Genomic DNA, 7,053 nt, shown 5'->3' on the forward strand with positions numbered 1-7,053 from the left:
CGGAGGACCAAAGTTCTTTCCCTAGACCTACATCAAGCAATTCACAACCAGCCCCAACCCAGTCCTTAAGGAATGGATACACTCTCTCACCTCTATAGACATGTGCTAATGTGCACATATCCATGCACAGAAACACAATTTTTAATTAAATAATATTTAATAATTATTTAGAAGAAAAATGCCTCATTAGAACAGTTCAATGAATAAAAATTATGAGACAAAAAGTTTGTGATAATTAGGGGTTTAATTTATGACTTTTATCTTAGCTTATGTACTCACACCACAGATTATAAGGTCTATAGGCACTAGAGTTTAAGGATTCCATTTTGATTGAAAAATCTCTAATACTTTGGCACTCACTGGAAATCAGTGTCTTTGAAGAATAAGGAGTAAATAAATGACGAATCCTCACAGAAAGAAGAGTCAGACAATCTACAACAGGGTGCAATATGACAGCAGACAATTTTATAAATACTAGGAATATATGATATAGAGGAAATTACACTTTTTGAATATATACTGGTGGATATCTATATATCACTAGACAAAGTCTCTCATGAATATAATTTATTAATCTTCAACCATGTAATAAAGGCATTACAGTGGAAAGTCGAACAGTCTTTCAGCAAATGTGCTATAACAACTGAGCAGAGAAATGCAAAAGAAGAACAGCTACACAAAGACTTTATACAGTCCATAGCACTCAAATCCCAACTTCCTTTTAGATAAGATAAAACCTAAAGCACATTTTTTTTTTTTTTGGATAATGACTTTTTACAGTCACAATACCAAAAGCTATCTATAAAAAGGAATGTAACTAAGAGACTGGCCTTCATTAAAATTTTCTATGTTTAAAAAAAAAAACATTTTCAAGAGAATGAGGAGACAAGCCACAGACAGAAAAAATATTTCAAAATGTCTCTCTGATAGAGGTCTGTTATGAAAAATTTCAAAAAACCACAATTTAGAAAGCATACCAATTTGAAATATGGACAAGAGGGCTGGAAAGATGGCTCAGTGGTTAAGAGCTGTGTTTGCTTTCCCGAAGTCCCAGGTTTAATTCCCAGCATCCATCAAAACTAGTCCCAGGGGATCCAATACCCTCTTCTGATATTTTTGGGTGCTGTACATACATGGATATGTAGGCAAAACATCCACACATGGAAACTAAAAACAAAAGAAACTTAATTGTTTAATTAAAAATGAATAAGTTTTAGTATAAACCTCAACAAAGAAGACAGACAAATGAAAAATAAGCACATGAAAAGATGCTCTACACTTTAAATGTCATCACGGAAATGCAAATTAAAATTATGAAATTCCATTACAGATTAGATGAGCCAAAATCTAGAACCCTGGTGACCTCGAAAACTGAGAAAGAACATAGACTAGTGGGAACTTCCTTCTGCAACTGGTGGAAATGCAAAATGGTACATATACTTTGAAAGATAGTTCTGCAGATTTTCACAAAACCAAACACATTCTTACCACATAGTCCAAGGAACACACCCAGTATTTACCCAAAGAGTTGAAAACTCATTTCCATGTGAACACTTACACATGAATCTTTATTGTAGTTACATTTTAAATTGTTAACATAGAAAAAAAAACAAGTTGTCTTTTAGTAGAATGGAATATTATTAGGTGTTAAGGAGAAATAAGCAATCAAGACATGAAATTATACAAACAACAAAAGAAGCAGGCCTAGAAAGGCCAGTATAATTCCCTCAATGTAACATTCTGGAAAAGGTAAAAGTCTATCAACAGTATAAAGATCATTGGTGGCCATCATAAGAAAGAAGGTAGAACTAGCTGGTAGGTAGAGTTTGGAGACCTGCAAATATAAGAAATTACACCTTCTTCAGGGCAAATACTTCATTGAGAATGTTGACATCTTTGTTCATAAGAGAAATTGGTTTGTAATCCTTTCTCTGTTGATCTTTATGTGGTTTAGATATCGGGGTAACTGTGGCTTTATTAAATGAATTGGGTACTGTTCCTTCTGTTTCTATTTTGTGATATCATTTGAGAAGTATTAGCATTAACTCTTCTAACTCTTCTTTGAAAGTCTAGTAGAATTCTGCACTAATGCCATCTGACCTTGAGCTTTTCTCAAGTTGGGAGACTTTTAATGACTGCTTCTCTTTTGTTAACAGTGTTTTTTGTTTTTATTTTTTTTTTTATTTTTTTTTTAAACTGACTTATCTGACCTCGGTTTAACTTTGGTAAGTGGTATGCTTTGTGAAAATTATCCATTTCTTTTAGATTTTCCAGTTTGGTATAGTACATGATTTTAAGGCTTGTCCTTCTAATTCTCTGTATTTACTGAGTATTTGCTGTCATGTTATTCCTTTTTATTTCTGTTTTTGTTAATTTGGCTCTTGTCTCTGTGACTTTTGATTTGGATAAGAGTTTGTCTGTCCTTTTGATATTTTCAAAGAATCAACCCTTTGTTTCATTGATTCTTTGTATTTTTGTTTGTTTGCTTGCTTGTTTCAATTTTATTGATTTCAGCCCTGAATTTAAGTCCTTCTTGCTACTTATTTCTTTTGCTTGTGATTTCTTATTTTTGTTCTAAAGTTTTAGGTATGCTGTTAAGTTATTAATATAAGATCTCTCCAGTTTTTAGGCAAGCACTTAGTGCTATGAACTTGCCTCTCAGAACCACCTTTTTTTCCAAGTTTAAGTATATTGTATATTTGCTTTCATTCAATTCTAGAAAGTCTTTAATTTCTTTCTTAATTTCTATCCTGACCAATTTTTCATTCAATAGTGATTTGCTGCGGTTCCATGGTTATTTCTGTTGTTGATCTCCAGCCTTAATCCATGGTACCTAAAACAATGTAATTTTTAACTACACTCTAAAACCTATCCTTATACTTACAGATAAATGTAGCTCTCATCCTTCTTCAAAGAAAATTCTTTTGTAGTGGAGAGAAGCCTCTAAAAACCCACAACTCGTCAAATTGCACTGAACAACTGACTGTGGAGTGTCCAACCCCAGCTGATACATCTATCACACAACCCCTACACCTAAGGTTCAGGGAGCATCATGAAAGAGGGGACAGAAAGATTGTAGGAATAGAGAACCAGATGCTTGCTGGGAGGTATCATGAGTGCAGCTTTCCTGTCATATAAAGAAAACATCTGCACTCACGATATCTCAAAAATATGGTAATCTAAACAATACCTAAGGGGGAAATCCCTTAGGGTCTTATCTCTAGATGAAGGAAGAGCTATGAGAATTAAAAGCTGCTGAGAAAGGGAGAATGAGCAGCCTATATATACTTCAGGAACTTGACTATTAGCTGCCAAGAGTTCCAGCAAGCAGAATCAGAATCCATCATGTGGCATATAATAGGAGTATCCCAATGCTTTCCACATGCTTAGTCAGGGTAAGGTCACTCAGCAGCAGGAGGAGCACTTACATAGAGCCAGGGATGACTGGTGAAATACTCTGGAGGCTCAGACACTGGATCACATTCCTATGTTAGGCCAAAGATATATGAATCTTCTGTGGTGTTACTTGACGCGAAGAGTTATGAACACAATAGCTGACAAACCTGAGCCTTTTAGATACTTTATGTAACTTGTACAGTAGGAAAATTAAATTCTTTACTGCATCTGAGGTTACATTTATATGGATAACAAGCTATAAAAGCTATTACATTTAGATCAAGCACTTTCAGAGGGAATAGATATGTATACATATATTTTTTTACTGTAAACCTACCACTTAAAAACCTGACCCAGTCAAATTCAATATTGTTTATCATAAGCTACAAATAAAATTAAGGCAAAAGGATAAAACAATGATCATTTTAAAATAGGTATGTCACAAAGAAATGCCTTACTGTCCTTTAAATTTCCTTTTTTTATAATAGGCTTATTGCATTGTATTGTCTCTTCAAAATATTCTATTACACATTTTGAAATATGAATCTTTTCTTTATCTGGGAGTTAAGACTTACAGACTGGCACAGTTATTTCATCATCTTTATTATTTTCTTGTTCATCATTTACTTGATTCCAGCTTCTTTATCCCAAAACTTTGAATGTGTCTGCTCAGAACTATCTTTTTCTTATTTATTTATTATTTTGCTCAGAACTATCTTATAGCATGATAAAGACCACACTACAGATGTGTGATTTCTAATACTCACTGGAAGGAGTCTCCCATTCAGTGATAAACAGACTCCAATGGACAAAAAAGCATGCATTCCTGTGCTTGATGATGATTTGTTCACAATATATTTTATTACCTTCATGAAAAATAGCCTAGGGATAATTCTTTTGTTCTAATCAGGGACAGTATTATAAAATTTTGATTTTAAGGGAAAGAATGGTACTTCCTTATCATGATGACTCCATGTTTCTCATTTCAGTGCCTTAAATCTCTGTGCCTTTGAAGTACATTCCATCCGGTCTGGTTAAGTATATGATTAAGTATACAACCATGTGACCCTTTAAAGAGACATTTTGATCCTTAGGAAAAATCATATCTTTTGATCCATTAACCTTTCAGGAAATCTATACAAGGAAATAAGCACAGATTCAAATATGTATGTTTGTATGCTAATGTGTCCCTTATGAGATTATTTATAAACACACATCTATAAACAACTTAAACAGGACTTGCATGTTTTTTAAATGTTCAGTAGCTAGGAAATGTTGAAAACCTAATATTGATATAAAAGATAGCATACTTGCTGTCACAGTCTCTGTTAGTTCATATGTGCACCTGCCCTGTTGTGTCTTTCCAGCCCCCTCTTCTGCAATGGTCCCTGAGTCTTGAGGGAGGGTATGAAGAGGACATCCTGTTCAGGGCTGGTCACTCTAAAGTCTCACTCTCCAAACATTGTCCAGTTATTGGTCTCTATGCTAATTATCCATCTGCTGAAGAAGAAGATGTTGAGGGTTCCGCGACAAGCTAGACAAGCCAGACAAAAGCCCAACCACAAGCAACGGAGCTGTTCACAAACAATAGCTGCTGGGAGAAGGCAGATCAATTTCCTTCGATTGAGTAATACTGGGTCTATCAACCACACTCCAGGGAAAGACCCATGCTCCCATAGTCAGGGATAGCTAGCCAACACAAAATGGATCCCATGTTCTTGAGTGCTTTTTTCTTTCTTTTCTTTTTAGAGAAGAAAAAAACACCCATGTGGTGGTGGCATACACCTTGAATTTAAGCACTCAGGGAGGCAGAGGCTGAAGGATCTCTGTGAGTTTGAGGCCAGTCTAGTCTACAGAGTGAGTTCCAGGACAGCCAGAGACCCTGAGCCAAAAAATAAAAAACAAAACAGAGAGGGAGGGAGAGAGAGAGGAGAGAGAGAGAGAGAGAGAGAAAACAAAGTTGGGTAGAAAGGGAGAGGAGGAGGACCTGGGAGGAGTTGGAGGACAGGAAAATAAAAATAAACATACTGCATGAAATTATCAAAGGTTAAAATTTTAAAAGAAAATAATAATAATACCCCGCAAATGGGAGTAGGAAGGATAATGTATAAAATGTGCTTATATTTCTTCTCTATTAAATATTTATTTATATATTAGCACATATACATTCATCATTCCGAGGAAACAAATAAGCAAAGTCATGAAAACAGTAAGTATTACCACAAGAACATAAGAAAAGAGAAGCAGATGGATGAATAATGACCAGCCTGGAGTTTTGATAGTAGGAAGGCCAACTGCAATGTGAGAAATGAAAGAAAATGCACGTGACACTAATTAACACTTGTCTCTTTCGACGCTGCCGTCCCCGTTGTTACTATTTCAAACCAAACAATCTAAATCTGAATCTTATATTCTCAGTGTTTTAAAAATAAACATCATTCTTAATAAAATTTGTTTAAACTACAGCAGATAAGATTTTCAAAAGATTTTTAATGTATACTTTATGGAGAACTAAGACACTGGAAATATTCGTCCTAGGAAAGGAAAATTTATGTGGTCATAGGGTTTGCACATCCTAGGGCAGAAGACTCTGATGCCATCATTTAACAGGACCTAATGACTCTTCTCAGCTACTGCACTGATCATTAGCTTTCCCACCAGAGGTGGAGGTGCAGAGAAGAGTTCACTCAAATGGCTGAGGCTGAGCATACTCAAAGCTACAATGGTGAGTTTAACATCACTGGCCAAAACGGTCAATTGGTACAGTGTGCCCACTCCCTCAGCCCTATCTCTATTTGCTTTTATGTGGAGGATTTTGCTAGCTACCTAACCGTGTAATTAGGATTTGGTATTCAGTTATCAGCCCAAAATCCTAAAGCGCCAATGTACAGCAAAATTAGTATGACAATCTGAGCTTGCCGGCACTAACTCAGACATCAGACTTTATCAAGACTGAACACAAATTATACAAATACTGAATCATTCATGCTGTTTTGCCGTGATTCCTAAAGTTCACTCTTAACAAATCTGCATGTTAAGATCTGTAGGTTTTATTATTCTGGAGTTCTGATTGGATTCCTCATTTAAGCACTTTCGCTTGTAGAACAGAAGATTTATGTGAACTAAATAACGACTTTCTATTTTCTTTTGCCTATGGTGAATACCTGGTAAGTAATATTCTGTTTTTAAGATTATTTTTATATGCATTGCATTTTCAATTTTCTTATATTCTTGGTATATGTTAAAAATAGAAAGAAATGCAAACTAATATCTCATCTCATGATCTTTGTAAAAATATCTAGTCAGTATTGAAAAGACTCATCTACTGCACATGAGGTTTTAATAGAACTGTAGGCAGTGTAAACACAACAATTTCCCTTCTCCAAAGTTGTTTTATTCTCTTAAAACAATTTCGAAAGACTTATTTTTTACTTTATGAGTATTTTTGCCTGCGTGCACGTTTGTACCTGGTACTAAGAGAAGTCAGAAGAGAACACCAGGTCTCCTGGAACTAGAGTTAATAGTCAGTTGTGAGTCACCACAGGAGCACCAGTAACCGAACCTGCATCCTCTGCTTTTAACTGCTAAGCTGTCCCTCTAGTCCCTTTTTGTTTATTGATCTTCACCCTGCTGTTGCCTGCCCTCATACTCCTCTCT

Source organism: Microtus oregoni, unplaced genomic scaffold (assembly GCF_018167655.1).
Source record: "Microtus oregoni isolate MIOR12 unplaced genomic scaffold, Mior012 000014F_ref0000157, whole genome shotgun sequence".
Lineage (NCBI taxonomy): Eukaryota > Metazoa > Chordata > Mammalia > Rodentia > Cricetidae > Microtus > Microtus oregoni.